This window comes from Portunus trituberculatus, chromosome 18 (genome assembly GCF_017591435.1).
Source record: "Portunus trituberculatus isolate SZX2019 chromosome 18, ASM1759143v1, whole genome shotgun sequence".
Taxonomy (NCBI): domain Eukaryota; kingdom Metazoa; phylum Arthropoda; class Malacostraca; order Decapoda; family Portunidae; genus Portunus; species Portunus trituberculatus.
In genome coordinates, this window is record NC_059272.1 from 4,879,792 (window position 1) to 4,896,225 (window position 16,434).

General features: G+C 38.0%; 1 protein-coding gene across 4 annotated transcripts in view; it reads right to left on the bottom strand.

The window, feature by feature from the left end:
- Positions 1 to 10,974, bottom strand: part of LOC123505603 (indian hedgehog protein-like) — a 64,862-nt gene extending 53,888 nt beyond the window's left edge. For 2 of the 4 annotated variants that reach the window (XM_045257130.1, XM_045257129.1), the window contains exon 1: positions 10,778 to 10,974. The gene's annotated coding sequence lies outside the window, so the exon portion shown is untranslated. Of the gene's footprint in view, positions 1 to 10,661 lie in introns of all 4 variants that reach the window. The other 2 variants (XM_045257128.1, XM_045257127.1) reach the window with 1 other exon arrangement.
- Positions 10,975 to 16,434: the final 5,460 nt, after the last annotated feature.

The following is a 16,434-nucleotide window of genomic DNA, read 5'->3' on the forward strand; positions in this document are numbered from 1 at the left end:
CCACAACCCCTCGAGTTACATCCTGTACCTATTTACTGCTAGGTGAACAGGGGCCACACATTAAGAGGCTTGCCCATTTGCCTCGCCGCCTCCGGGACTCGAACCCGGCCCTCTCGATTGTGAGTCTAGCGTGCTAACCACTACACTACACGCTGTGTGTGTGTGTGTGTGTGTGTGTGTGTGTGTGTGTGTGTGTGTGTGTGTGTGTGTGTGTGTGTGTGTCTGTCAAATTTTATTATTTTTTTTATTTTTTTTGTCTTGACTGAGTTATGAAGTACATGTTTGCTTGTCTGTCTGTTTGTCTGTCTGTCTGTCTGTTCGTCTGTTTGTTTGTCTGTCTGTCTGTCTCTTATGTATTTCTGCTTCTATCTGTTTTATCTTTTGTTTGTCTATCTCTGTCTTTTGTTTTGTTTTTGTACATGAGTGTGCGTGTATGTATGTATGTATGTATGTATATATGTATGCATGTAAATTTTTATTGCTATATACATATTCGAATGATAATATTTATGTAGTATATGTAAGTATATTTCTACCACCCTGTACATATTTGTGTGTACTCTTCTATACACAAAAGGAACGTGATTCTGGGATATGAAACTTTAAAAGAGAAAAAATGACTAATGAAATTCCTGTTTAATTGGCTGTCAAACAATAGCAACAATAACAACAATAACAATACCAGCTACAACAAAAACTAATGATACTGATATTGTATTGAATACTGAGTACTTATATATGAGTAGGATCAGAATATTCAACCCTTTGAGTGAATGTTGACGTCTTTCCTTATCCGCAAATCACTCATCTTTCCTTCCTCAGCCTCCTCTTACCACTGTACTAGCTAGGAACTGAAATATCTACCTTTTAACCTCTTCAATTCAGGGACGCATCTTTACCATGAGACTTGCATACGATTAGAGTCATTAAACCATTTTATTTACATTAGGAAGGGTCTATGGAGGTAAGAAGATCAATGGCCACAGTCTTCACTATTTTTAATCCCCCACATGAGTTTCTAAAGATGTGCAAAATCACCAAATAATAAGCAGAATGAATATGAAAACGCGTCACGGTACTGAAGGGGTAAAATTCTTTGTTTCTCTTTTTTTTATGTAAGGGGAGAACTACCAAGGGAAAAAAAATGAATATTAGAAAAAGGCCCACTTGAATTGCAGTCTCCATAAAAGAATAAAAAATTAGTGTTGGTGGTGGTAAAGTTTTGTGCATTGGTCTGAGTTGAAGGGCCGCCCTGGTACATGCGTGCTTTGAGGTCCGAGGGGTCTCCAAGTGCACGGGTTCGAATCCTGTCCACGGTCCGAGTGTAGGTTGGGCTTCCTCACTCGGGGCAACGGTTTCCTAGTGGGTGGGCTTTGAGATAGGAGGTACCACAAAAAATATCCCCCTTTACCCCATAAATTCCCGTGAAAAACCCACGTGTTATATAAAAAAAAAAAGTGTTGTGGTCTACTGCATGTCACAGTGAAACGGTTGAATTACTTTGTTGTTCTCTTGTTATCTTGTTTCATTTGGTATTTTCTTTAAGTATTATCACGTGTGTTCTTTGGTGTGTTTTTTCTGTTTATCTTGTTTTGTTTTGTTTTGTTGTGATTTTTTTTTTAATTTTATTCGTACGTTGTTATTTTGATTTTTTTTTTTATTTTGTTATGTTCAGTTTTCAATAGTTTCTTTGTTTCTTTTTGTTTTGTTTTTTTTGTTTTCTTGCGTTTAAATGTTGGTTGTTTTTTTTTTATCTCTTTATTTTGATTTTGCTCTAAATAGTGTTTTTTTTAATTTTCAACATGCATTTGTATGAACTATTATATTTCCTTCACTTTGCTAATGTTCAGTGAATTATTATTATTATTATTATTATTATTATTATTATTATTATTATTATTATTATTATTATTATTATGATCATTATTATTATTATTGTTGTTGTTATTACTATTATTGTTATTGTTATTTTCATTATTGTTATTATTATTATTATTATTATTATTATTATTATTATTATTATTATTATTATTATTACTACTACTACCACCACTACCACTATTACTATTATTATTATTATCATTATTATTATTATTATTATTATTATTATTATTATTATTATTGTTATTACTATTATTGTTATTGTTATTTTCATTATTATTATTATTGTTATTATTATTATTATCATTACTGCTATTATCTTTCATCCGCTCACCATCTTTATCTAATGATGCATATACTTTTTTATTCTCCCCTCGCTACGTTTTCTCTGTGAATTTCTATTACCCTTCCTTGCTTCACTTCTTTTTCACTGTTCTCTTATGCGCTCATTATTATTCTATTCACACTTTTTACTTCGTCTATTTTACTAAGCGTAATTTTTCTTTCACCACATTAAGGGTTCATGATTCCTTTCTTTTTTTTCATATTTCTTTTCACTGATTTATCAATATTTTTCCTCTTTCTTTTCGCGCTTCCTTCATTCAAATATTTAATCTTTCTTTCTAATTACGTTTTTCCTTCGTCCATTTTTTTCTACTTGTACTTTAAAACTCAGCTTCCCGATTTCTTTCTTGATTGTTTTTGTTTCCGTGAGGTGATTTTCTTCGCGGGTTTATGAATCATTTTCCATCCTTCCATTTTCATTAGTGTTTTGTTTCCCGTTTTCTTCGCCTTTTTTTTAAGTCTGTTGATTTTTTTTTTTCCTCTGCGCACATTTTTAAAAGTTTATTTCCTTCTTTTTCATTTTGTTTGTCTTCTGTTCTTAGTTTATTCGTCAGTGTACCTATGTATCAGTTGGTCAGTTAGTCAGTAAGTCACTTGTTTGATCAGTCAGCTAGTCAGTCAATCAACCATTTAGTTTTCAATCAGTCAGTCAGTCAGACATTTAATCAACAGTGAATGAATATCTGTCTATCTATCTATCTGTCTATCTATCTATCTATCTATCTATCTCTATCTATCATCTATATGTCTCTGTCTGTCTATCTATCTATCTATCTATCTATCTCTATCTATCATCTATATGTCTCTGTCTGTCTATCTATCTATCTATCTATCTCTATCTATCATCTATATGTCTCTGTCTGTCTATCTGTCTATCTATCTATCTATCTATCTACCTACTCATTTATATCTGTCTGTCTGTCTGTCTGTGTGGCTGTCTGTATAGGTATATGTGTGTATTTACGTATATTCTTCACCTGCTCGTCTTGTCAGGGTTCCTTCGTTGTATTAAGGAAAGCCGTCAGAAGTTCTCTTTACCAGGACTATAACTAATTCTCGGCTTGTTGGTGCCCACATCGAGTTAGGGTACAGCGGTAATGACTCTCTCTCTCTCTCTCTCTCTCTCTCTCTCTCTGAGCTAGAAAGAAACCTCTAAATCTCTTTTTTTGTGTGTTTCGGTGCCAAAAATAGAACATTTTGATATGTGGAGGTTACTTGTGATAAAAAAGATAGGGAAGGAAAAAGTAGGAAGAAGTCTGTAATCATTGGTCTGCTGAAAGAAATAAAAAGAGAAAGAAAAAAAAAAAGGAGAGAGAGAGAGAGAGAGAGAGAGAGAGAGAGAGAGAGAGAGAGAGAGAGAGAGAGAGAGAGAGAGAGAGAGAGAGAGAGAGAGAGACTGGAAAAAAAAAATGATTGATGTGATGGTTTATGTAGCAGGAGTGGCGGTAGATGTGTGTGGTGGTAGTAGTAGTAGTAGTAGTAGTAGTAGTAGTAGTAGTAATAGTAGTAGTAGTAGTAGCAATAATAGTAATATCAATAATTTATGATATTGTTTTATGCGGTAAATGTTTATTTTTTCATTTTTTTTTCTTTTCGATCTATTCTACTCACGAGCCATAAATAAGTGTATCGAACTTACATCTGCACAGTTTATCTTATTTCAAGTTAATTCAGAGGAAGAAGTGGCCGTGGTACAGTGGAGCCATGCGTGCTTTGGGGTCCGAGGGGTGTGTAAGCGCACGTGTTCGAATCCTGTCCATGGTCCGAGTGTAGGTTCGGCTTCCTCACTCGGGGCAATTGTTTCCTAGCGGGTGGGCTTTGAGATAGGAGGTCCCACAAAAAGTATCCCCTTTAACCCATAAATTCTCGTGAAAAGCCCACATGGTATAAATAAAAAAAGAAAAGAAAAGAGAAACCCTCGACCTTATGTCCACATCAACTTATTAAATATAAAAAATGATAATAATAACAATAATAATAAATAAATCTGAGAAATGTAGCTGCATCAAATTTCCATCTGGTCTATTTATATTTACTCCTAGCTGACGTGTGTACTTAAAAAGATACTGACAAAAACATAATTATTTTCACCCTTTTTACCTTCCATCTGAAAAACAACCCAGTTCACAACAATATTCACATCCCTACACGTGTGACATCTGAAGTGACATGGCAGTGAAGGGAAGTAGTGGAGGACAGAGAAGGGTCGTGAAGGGAAGCGAGGTGGCAGGTGGAGTGACTGGGGAGGTGAGGGGATGGAAGGGGAATTGAGCGGGAGGTGACGGGGGGAGTGTGTAAGGCAGGGTACTCTGACACTGAAGAGGAAATGAGAAGCTGGTCTTGTCTTGTAAAGGGAAGTGAAGGGAGGGAAGGAAGGGCGAAGGGAGACGAGTGTGAAAGGGTGGTAAGGATGGAATGGAGGAAGACGAGAGGGAAGATGGAGATGGAAAAGAAGAGAGAGAGAGAGAGAGAGAGAGAGAGAGAGAGAGAGAGAGAGAGAGAGAGAGAGAGAGAGAGAGAGAGAGAGAGAGAGAGATAATAAAAAAAAAACATAGAGAAACTAGGTAACAAAATAAAAAGATAAATAATTGAAAAACAGAAAACACATCATATCTAAGAATTAAAAAAAAGAGATTAGTAAATAGGCGAATAGAGAAAAAAATATATATACTTCTTGCAAAAGGTAGATAAAGAGTGGTGATAAATCTGAGGATGGAGGGAAAAAAAAAGTGATTGGTGAGAAGGAGGAGGAGGACGAGGATGGGAGAAGGAGGTGGGGAGGAGGAAGGTGAGAAGCTGGTCAAAGGAGAAGGAAGAGGAGGAGGAAGGGGAGGGGGGAGATAGTGAGATAGGAGTAAAAGGAAAGCAGGAAGGAAGGAAGGAAGGAGGAGGAGGAGGAGGAGGAGGAGGAGGAGGAGGAGGAGGAGGAGGAGGAGGAGGAGGAGGAGAAGTAAGTCAGATACGGCTAAAACGAGAAGAGTCATCATAAAGAAATACAAAGAAAAAACAAGTATTAGCAGACCTATTTGTCCTTACGAGGCTGCTTGTGATGAGGTATTGATTAATTGAACGTGAAGGAAGAAAAGAGAACACAGGAAGAAGAAGAAGCAGAAGAAGAAGAAAAAGAAGAACAAGAAGAAGAAGAACAAGAACAAGAACAAGAAGAACAAGAAGAACAAGAAGAAAAAAAACAAGAAGAAGAAAAACAAGAAGAAGAAGAAGAAGAAGATGATGATGATGATATAAAAAGAAGAAAAGACAATATTGTTTTTTACATGTGATGATAGTAGTAGTATTAAGAAATGGTGGTAGTAGTAGTAGTAGTAGTAGTAGTAGTAGTAGTAGTAGCAGTAGTAGTAGTAGTAGTAGTAGCATTTGTAGTAGTAGTAGCAGTATTATTATTATTATTATTATTATTATTATTATTATTATTATTATTATTATTAGTAGTAGTAGTAGTAGTAGCAGTAATGATAATAGTAGTAGTAGGTGGTGGTGGTGGTGGTGGTTGTGGTAGTAGTAGTAGTTGAAATTATAGTGATAGTGATGGTGGTGGTGGTGACGTACAAAGAGAGAGAGAGAGAGAGAGAGAGAGAGAGAGAGAGAGAGAGAGAGAGAGAGAGAGAGAGAGAGAGAGAGAGAGAGAGAGAGAGAGAGAATACCTAGCTCATTTATTACGTATTAGTCTTAAAAGAGATAGAAACAAAGAACTTAGATATCTCCTTATTCAACAAAGAACTTAGACATCTCCTTATTCATCTTATCTTGCTTGCTTCACAACACCGATCTTTGCTACTCCTCCATAACATTTTACCGTGAACAACAAAGACAGGCGAGGGAAAACAAAGCACAGGACGAGTTTGTTTGATCGCTAAGCAGAAATATAAGTCTCGCATAATAATATCTGAGACTTCAAATTGTCAAGCCAGTTTACTCAAGGAGAACTTTGTATGGTTTTCTCTTTAACAAATTCACTATTATTCTTTTAACTTTTCTTTAATGGCGAATAGTGTACCTTGTCACGTAAGAAGAGAGAGATTTAGTGCTGTTTTTCTCTCCTTTGTGTTCTACTGTGTTCCGGTAATTCTGTGTGTAATATGTGGAATTACTATAAATAAATGTTGAAAATAAAATAAGTAAATAAATAAATTGTAAAGATGACACACCTAAATAAGATCAATCAATAAATATAATTAATAAATGAATTTGTAAAGATGACACACCCAAGACAGGCAGACAGGCAGACAGATAGACAGACAGACAGACAGACAGACAGATAGACAGACAGACAAACAGACAGATATGATTTTATATATGGAATTACTATTGCATTCCATTCCTGAAGTAAAAATAGTTGTTACTTAGAATTGTCCTTTTTCCTTTGTTAATGTTATTGGTTCTGATACAAATTTGAAAGGTATTGGTCTGGTTTAAATTATTTCATTAAAAAAGGTAAGAAAAAAATGCCTGTTTAAAAAGAAAGGAAAACGGAAAATCAAGGAAATTAACGACGTTCTACTTTAGTATGTCAAAAATATTACCCTGCCTAATTAACTGTCAAATTTACCTGAGTTTCTAAGTACCTTTTCTTCTCCGTCTACTTCTGCTCGTGTCCAATTCACCTTCCTTCCTCCTGACTGTCTTTCCCTTATTCGTTCTTTCTTTCCTTTCCTCTGCTTCACCTTCGTTCTTCTTTCTTCCTTCCTTCCTTCCTTCCTTCCTTCCTTTTACTCAAGCTTTTCTCTTCCGCATTACTATTTCGTCCTCCTTCTTTCTCACCTTTTCCTTCCTTTCTTCCTTTTTCCTCCCTTCCTTCCTTCCTTCCTTCCTTGTATCCTCCCTTTCTACCTTTTTATCCCTTCCTTCCTTCTATCCTTCCCTTTTACGTTTCTTCCACCTTTCCTCCTTTCCTCCTTCTATCGTTTCTATCTTTGCTTTCTGACGTTTTGTTTCATCGTTCTGTTGGCTGTCCTGCCCTCCCTTGCCCTGCCCTGCCCTGCCCTACCCTGCCCTGCCCTGCCCCCCGTGCTGAGTCTGTCCGTGTGATTGCCTAGTTACGCGCCTCTGTGAAGGTCAAACGAGGCCGTGAAGGGAGCGGGAGAGAGGGAATGACCTACGGAATGAGAGAGGAAGGGGAGAAAAATAGGGAAGAGAGGAGTGGAGAGAAACGCAAAAGAGTGGAGTTCATTAAGGGCAATTTGATTCTCTCTCTCTCTCTCTCTCTCTCTCTCTCTCTCTCTCTCTCTCTCTCTCTCTCTCTCTCTCTCTCTCTCTCTCTAATAACTGCTTCTTCACGTAATGGTCTCTCAATTGCAACTCTTAAGTTTTTTTTTATATGAATTATTTTTCTTTTTTCTTTTTTTCATTCTTCACTCTCCCTATCTCCATTCCTTCGTCTTCTTTCTTTTCGTCATTCCCTTCTTCCTTCCTGTCACTCTCATTTTCTTTTTTTTTTTTCCTTCTTTGTCAATATTTTCTTCTTTCCCTCCTCTGTTTGTTTGCTTGCTTTGTTTGTTTGTTTGTTTGTTTTCCTTCCTTTCCTTTTTCGTTCTTTCTATCAATGGTTTCTCTTTTTATTTGTGTACTCATTCATTTTCCTATTCCTTCTTTCGCTCTTTTTCTTTTTCTTTTCTTTTCCCTCCGTCTAACCTGTGTGTGTGTGTGTGTGTGTGTGTGTGTGTGTGTGTGTGTGTGTGTGTGTGTGTGTGTGTGTGTGTGTGTGTGTGTGTGTGTGTGTGTGTTGTATTTAGTGGAAAGTTACTGTATGTTGTGGTGGTACTTGGTAACTTTGGAGATATACTGAGATAGATAGATAGATATATAGATAGATAGAGAGATAGATAGATAGATAGATAGATAGATAGATAGATAGATAGATAGAGAGAGAGAGAGAGAGAGAGAGAGAGAGAGAGAGAGAGAGAGAGAGAGAGAGAGAGAGAGAGAGAGAGAGAATATATGTGTGTGTGAATGGTGTGTGGGTGGCTAGATGTTTATAGTGTTTTGGACTTACACTATCTCTCTCTCTCTCTCTCTCTCTCTCTCTCTCTCATAAAAAAAGTAAATTATTGTATCGTGTGTGTGTGTGTGTGTGTGTGTGTGTGTGTGTGTGTGTGTGTGTGACACCGATGAATGAGGATGTGAGTGAAATACTTTTAATTTGACCCCTGTTTACCAAGGGGGAGAGAGAGAGAGAGAGAGAGAGAGAGAGAGAGAGAGAGAGAGAGAGAGAGGGGGGCAGGGATGGAGGAAATAGTAGTGTTAGTTTTAGTAGTATTGTATTGGATGATCACAGTTGAAGGGTGGGTGGGGCAGGGGCAGGGGCAGGGCAGGGCAGGGGAAGATACAGCCCTGTTATCAAGCTACCCACTCCCTGAAGAACAGTGTTGGCTAGAAAATTTATAGCAGTTATCCAGAATCTTCACAGAAACTTGTAACGCAACTACAACTTTAAGAACTCTGTGAAGAAACTTGTAACTTTTTTGTTAGATCTTGTGTAGAAAACTAAATACTACAGAAGCTTGGTCTGTAAAAAGCATATATATGGCTGTGAGGACCATGTGTAGAAAATCTGTAAATCTTTCTGATCTTTATGTAACAAACTGACTGGAACTGTGTAGAAATTTGTAACTATCAAAACATTTAAAAAACAAATTCGCTTTTTCAATAAAGAGGGCACTGGTCAAGGGTAAAATAAACTCCAATGAAAAGGCCCAGTGAGGGGAAGTCCACGACGGTAGTAAATTATTACAAGATAAACGTCATGAAATTTCGCTCTTAGTATAGTTTAAGTCATAGGAATATGGAAATACAGAAGCAAATAAGGAGTTCCAAAGTTTTTCAGGGAAATGTATGAAAGATTGAGGAAAATGATTAATTCTTGCATTAGAGAGGTGGACAGAATTAGAATGAGAGAGAAATTGTCTTATGCAGCGAGGTCGCGGTAGGAGGTGAGGCATGTAGGTAGCAAGATTAAAAGAGTATTTGGCATGAAAACAGAGGCAGAAGACAGCAAGAGATGCAATATTGCGGAGGTGAGAAAGAATCTGAACACAGGAGAGGAGTTTATAAGACAAAAAGCTTTTGATTCCTTCCTGTCTAAAAGAGAGGTATGAGTGGAACCTCCTCGTACATGTGAAGCATACTTCATACATGGACGGATAAAGTTCCTGTACAGAGTTAGCAGCTGTGGCAGGGAGGAGAATAATTGAGAAAATCGGAACCTTTATCAGAAAAACAACTCTGCAAACTTTTCAGAAACCTTAACACTTTCAAAACCTTTTATAGAGGATTCTGTAAAACTTTCATAACACAACCCTAAAAGAATCCTATAGACGTTTTCATGATCCTTTATAAAAATATCTGGAAAAAGTTTCAGATCCCTTTTCAAATACGGTAAACTCCTTCACTTCCTTTATGAAATCAGTAAACCTCTTCCGAACCCTTTCAAAACTGCGAGTGAACAAAAAAAAAAAAAAAAAACTTTCACAACCCTTTAGATAAATCCTGTAGATGCTTTGTGAACCCTTTCTGAAAATATAAGAAAACTGTATTTCTTTCACAAACTGTATAAAGTTGATCGTTCCTTACAGTCTGAAAGAGGAAGGAAAGAAAAGTTTATCTCATAATCTGACCTAAATACTTTCTTCTCCTCGCCGTCACTTAGAGGAAACTTCCCTAGAGGTTTGTGAGGCGCTGGTGTGATGAATAGATAGACACATGAATAGATACATACATACATACGTACATTAACAAACATATACATAGACAAGTAGACAGAAAGATCGATGAAATGAGAGATAACCACAATTTTTAACTTATACTGAATGTAGATGGACCTTCATATCAAATCTAAGGGTAGTTTTTAGAACCATGAAATCAGAACTAGATAAGTACACATACATAGACAGATACATAGATAGATAGATAGATAGGTCGATCGATAGATGGATAGATGGACAGATAGATAGATAGACAGATAGATAGATAGGTAGATGGATAGATAGATGGATGACATGTGATAACCACCATTTTGATCTTATACTGAATACAAATTAAAGTTCAGATGAAATTTTAAGGTAGTGTTTATAATGAAGATATCAGAAATTATCACATCTTTTCACTCTCCGTAACTTTATCTTTGTTTTAGCCTAACATTTACTGAAGTTTCGGGAATTTGTAGTAAAGAAATAGTCGATAATATTGATAGAAGTTGTAGTAGTAATAGAAGTAGCAGTAGTAGTAGTAGTAGTAGTAGTAGTTGTTGTTGTTGTTATTGTTGCTGTAGGTGGTAATAGTGGTGGTGTTGACATTGGTGTAGTATTGTTATTGGTGTTGTTAGGAGTAGTTAGCGAAAAGTAGCAGGAAAGTGATCAAAAGTTACACACACACACACACACACACACACACACACACACACACACACACACAGTACTCACCCCGATCACTTCACGCCGTCAGCAGTCGAACAGAGCCAGGAGTTGACACGCGGGCTGCAAGACACACGCACGCACACAAACACACACAACACTCACGTACACACACACGCACTCACTTCAACTCCTCAGCAATTTCTTCTTCAGTCCGGCAAAGTTAGTACGCCCTCTGACATAGTACACCTGAGTGCGTGCGTGAGTGAGCGCGGCGCGGGAGGGCCTGAAGTGATTTTATGCGTGCGTTGAGTGAGTGTGCGGCTGTGAGAGGAGGGCGGCGGGAGAAGAGGCAGGCAGACAGACGAGAGGACAAGCTGTATATGGCTACGTTTTCTCTCTCCCGCTGTCAGGCCCCACACGCGCGCAGCTCTCCTCCTCCTCCTCCTCCTCCTCCTCCTCCTCTTCTTCCTCCTCCTCCTTCTCCTCTTCTCCCTACTCCCTTTGTTGCATCTTCATCTTTTTTGCTTCGTTTTTCCTCCTCAGGTACTTCAATTTACTTATTAATCTTATTTTTTTCCCTTCCTTCGTCTCTCTCTCTCTCTCTCTCTCTCTCTCTCTCTCTCTCTCTCTCTCTCTCTCTCTCTCTCTCTCTCTCTCTCTCTCTCTCTCTCTCTCTCTCTCTCTCTCTCTCTCTCTCTCTCTCTCATTCATATTTCCTTCCTCACTTCCTCTCATTTCATTTCCTTCTATTTTCCTTCCTCTCTCCTCTCCACTCTTTCCCTTTCTTCATCATTTCCTTTTCTTATCTACTTTTTCTCATTTACATTCTCTCTTCTACTCTCTTTTATTTTATCTCTTGTTCCTTCTTTATCATTTTTTTTCTATTTACCTTTTGTTTCCTCTTCGTGTACCTCTCTCCTCTCTTTTATCTTCCCATGCCTATTAATTATCTCCCTTTTCCTTCCTCCTTTCTTTTTCCTTCATTTTATTTTATTTTTTTCCTCAGATTTCCGTTTATCATCACGTTCTATTCGTGCCCCTTCCTCTTCCTCTCTTCCGTCTCTCTCTCTCTCTCTCTCTCTCTCTCTCTCTCTCTCTCTCTCTCTCTCTCTCTCTCCTTCCATCCATCATCTATTTCTTTTTCAAACTCTTCATTTTATGCCTCTTTATCTTTCTCTCCCATCTATCTTCATATTATCTTTTCACTGCTCTATCCTCCTCTTTTTTCTCTTCCTTTTATCATCTCTTCACTCCTCTTCCTCTTCACTATTCTTTCTCCTCTTCTTAATTTCACCTTTTCTTTTATACATATTTATTACTACTTTCTATTCTCATCCTGTACTGCTATATCTCTCATCATTATTCTCCATCCTCCTCCTCCTCCTCCTCCTCCTCCTCCTCCTCCTCCTCTTCCTCCTCCTCTTCCTCTAGTTAGTGGTGCTGATTACGGGACGGAACACCTGTGCATCATCTCACCTGTCTGTTCTCATTGGTGTTGATGATGATGATGATGATGATGATGATGATGATGATGTTTGACTGTTGTTGTTGTTGTTGTTGTTTATTCTATATCTTGATCTTGTTCTTTTATTTTTATTTATATTTCTACTTATTTTTTTTTTTCGTTTTCCTTTTTATGTTTAGTCTTTTTTTTCTTGCTTTTCTTGTTTTCTTTTCTCTCTGTCTTTGTTTTTTTTTTCTTTCGTTCTTTCTTTCGTTTGCTTTGTTTTCTTCTTCTTCTTCTTCTTCTTCTTCTTCTTCTTCTTCTTTTTCTTTTCTTCTTTTTTTTCTTTTCTTTTCTTTTCTTCTTCTTCTTCTTCTTCTTCTCCACCAATTACCTGTTACAATTAAGAGAGAGAGAGAGAGAGAGAGAGAGAGAGAGAGAGAGAGATATGACCAATAAGTGTCTCTTACTTTTCATATTTCTCTCTCTCTCTCTCTCTCTCTCTCTCTCTCTCTCTCTCTCTCTCTCTGTGTGTGTGTGTGTGTGTGTGTGTGTGTGTGTGTGTGTGTGTGTGTGTGTGTGTGTGTGTGTGTGTGTGTGTCTCCTTCCCTTGACATCCCTACACCTTAATTGGACATTGAAACCCTTGTTATATAGAATGGTGATGTCTGTAGTGATGACGCAGGTACTCGCCATGATCAGGAGGAGAAGGAGGAAGAGGAAGAGGAGGAGGAGGAGAAGGAGGAAGGAGGAAGAAGATAAAGAAGAAAGCCAGTGATGAAAAAAGGAACTTGTTTTCTCAGGAATTAGGTAGTTGGAAATAAAGTACAAGAGGAGGAAGAGGAGGAGGAGGAGGAGGAGGAGGAGGAGGAGGAGGAGGAGGAGGAGGAGGAGGAATACATAGGAATACATAGGAAAGACGAGTGACAGGAGGCCTTGCGACCTATGACGAGGTCACTCGTTTTACTAAACTACATGTACAGAAGCTACATACTTAGTAGGAGGTAAGGATAGAACAGATGAAGCTCCTCCCCACCCACCACTCCCTCCAGCGTCATCCGGCAAGAAATAAGACGAAAAATACACCCCGATTGCTGAGGACAATCGGGGAAATTTACACAGGAAAGATTGGAAAAAAAGAGTACTAATGTAACTACTACTATCGCTAAGAAAAAGAGATATCTAGCATAACTACTACTATCGCTAAAAGAAAAAAAAATATCGGAAACCATTTTCTTTATAAAACTTGTCTAATTTACTTTTGAACGTAGCTACCGTGTTAACTTGGACGACGGACGCTGGCAGCTTGTTCCAGTGTTCCAGTATTTCTCGTTACTGATTGCGAAAGCTCAAATAGATTTTCATAGTCGATCTTATCTATATTTTTAAGTATTTTAAACGTTTGAATGAGGTCACCTCGGATGCGACGATCTCTGAGGGAGAACATATCTAGTCTTTTGAGACGTTCTTCATATGACAGGCCACGTATTCCGGGGATTAGTTTCGTTGGCCGTCTTTGAACGCTCTCTAATTTATTAATGTCTTTTTGATAACATGGAGACCAGAACTGAACCGCGTATTCCAAATGCGGTCTCACTAATGATGTATAAAGACGCGTTATGACTTCAGGTGTTTTATAATCAAAATTACGCGCGATAAATCCTAAAACAGTGTTAGCTTTACGACTAGCGGCCGAACACTGTGCAGCACATTTTAAGTCATTTGTTATGAGTACTCCCAGGTCCTTTTCTTCAGTGACTTTAATTAAGTTACGTCCATGTAATTTGTAATTATTTTTCACATTGTTTAGGCCGATGTGCATTACTTTGCACTTATCTGTATTAAAATTTAATAGCCATTTATCGCTCCAACTACTAAGGTTGTCTAAATCCCGCTGGATGGCATCACAATCGTCTCTTGTGCATACTTTGCTACCTAGTTTAGTGTCGTCGGCGAATTTTGATATTTTTGATACGATGCCGCAGTCTAAGTCATTTATGTATATCAAAAAAAGTAATGGACCCAAAACTGAACCCTGGGGAACACCACTCGTAACTTGAAGCCAGTCGGAAGCTTCTCCGTTAATAACAACTCTTTGCTTTCTATTAGTTAGCCAACTATCAATCCATCCACACAACTGCTCTCCCATCCCGTGGGCTTTCAGTTTAATTAAGAGACGTTTGTGTGGGACTGTGTCAAAAGCTTTCCTGAAGTCAAGATAAATTATGTCGGATGGAGCTCTGTCATCATAATTAGAGAATATGTCATTGAAAAATTCTAGGAGATTCGTTAGGCATGATCTGTTGTTCCTGAAACCATGTTGTGAGTCTAATATCAATTTGTGGCTGTCTAGAAAGGAAATAATTTTGTCTCTAATTATTTTTCTAGAATTTTATAACTACCGAGGTGAGACTGATGGGCCTATAATTACCAGCATCACTTTTGTTGCCCTTCTTGAATATTGGCGTGACATTAGCGCATTTCCAGTGACTTGGTACTTTTCTTTCCTGCAACGATCTATTATAAAGTAATTTAAGAGGTAACACCAGCTGTTCTTGACATTCTCTTAATAGCCTCGTTGATAATCTATCAGCCCCTGTGCTCTTATTGGGGTCAAGGTTGCGCAGGTATTTGGCTATATCGTCTTCGCTAATTTCGTCTATTATCAGCTTTTCATTTTCAGATCCTCTATACATGTTGATCGCGGTTGGCAAGGTCGAAAAGTCTTCTGTGATAAACACGCTGTGAAAAAAGTTATTTAGGATTGTTGCCATGGCTTTACTATCACTCACAAGTGTGTTATTATTATCTTTTATCGGCCCAATTTTTTCTTTGACAGTCTTTTTACTACGAATGTATTGGAAAAACTTTTTAGGATTTGTTTTTGCTTGCCTTGATATATTTATTTCGAGATTGCGCTTCGACTTCCTTATCTCTCTCTCGCAACATCTTTTGGTGGTAATATAATTGCTGTAATCGTTATCAGATTTAGTTCGTTTATATTTAGCATATAAGCTCTTTTTCCTGGCGATGATGTGTTTTATAGTGTGTGTCATCCATTGGGGATTTTTGTGCTATTTATTCGTTTTCTAACTTGTGGAATCCATTTACTTTCTGTTTCAAGGAGAATGTTAGTAAAGGCTGAACACATCTGCTCCATGTCTTTGTTTGCGAAGACTGTTTGCCAATTAATTTTTTGTAATTCTAATTTAAGTATTAGCGTGTTACCTTTCTTATAGTTTGGGACTAAAAGTGCGTTTTCTTTTATGTCTACCTCGCAGTTAATATTACATCGTATAATTTTATGATCACTGTTAGCTAAAACTTCACCCACTTCACAGGTATTTATCAAATCAGCGTCTGAAGCTAATATGATATCTAAGATGTTATTGTCTAGTGTGGGTTCTCTTACAAATTGAGAAAGGTACAACTTTCTCACAACGTTGAGTAATCTGGATCCCTTGTTATCGGATGTTAAAATTTTCCAGTTAATGTGTGGTAGGTTAAAATCTCTACATATAATGGACGTTTTTGTTTTCAGTATTGTTTCAATTTCGTTATATAATATTTCGTCATTATCAGGCGTCATTATAGTCGCGACTATTATGTGTTTTTATTTATTTTAAGTTTGACATATACCGATTCGTAGGCTGATCTGTTTTCTTTATTGATTTCAATGGCACTTATGCTATTTCTTATATACATCATGGCTGAGTTTCTTAGAGTGTTCCGGAACGTCCCGGGTCGCCCGGACCCCTAAGAAACGCGGGTTGGGCCGCCCGGGCTGCCAGTCCGGAACCTTTTGGGCCGCCCAAACTCGCGAGGTGGAGCGCTCTGTGGCTGTGACGTCACAATGTCAACAAAGACAGATAGCTACAAGTGCCATCCTGAAGTGTGCTTTGAACTCTTGGTTACTATAGAATGGAACGACTTGCTCCACATATCCCTCAACTCTAGTTGGTTCTTGATGTCTTTCTTGCTCTTCTAGGGCCATTTCAATCAAGTTATTGTTTCTTTGGGCTATCATTATAGCAGCTTGCAATTCTTCCTCTCCAGCAAGAAACTCGTCGAGAAGAACAGCGAGCTGTAAACGATTTAATTCAGGAGGAGACAGTGCGTGAGCCATTTCGTCTAAGATGCCCGCACAGGTTTGTTTACATGAGACCCCCCACGCAGTGAGAGGCGCCCAAAAGCGTTGAAGAGCGCGCTCCGGGAAATAAGGTTAGGCCTTTCAAGGTTTTCTTATGCTTTTCAGCTGATCCGTAACGCGATTCACTTAGTGAAACTCCTCCTCTTGTGTTTCTTGCTCGTTTGTCACTGGCACCGATGACGAGGAGGAGGAGGAGGAGGAGGAGGAGGAGGAGGAGGAGGAGGAGGAGGAGGAGGAGGAGGAGG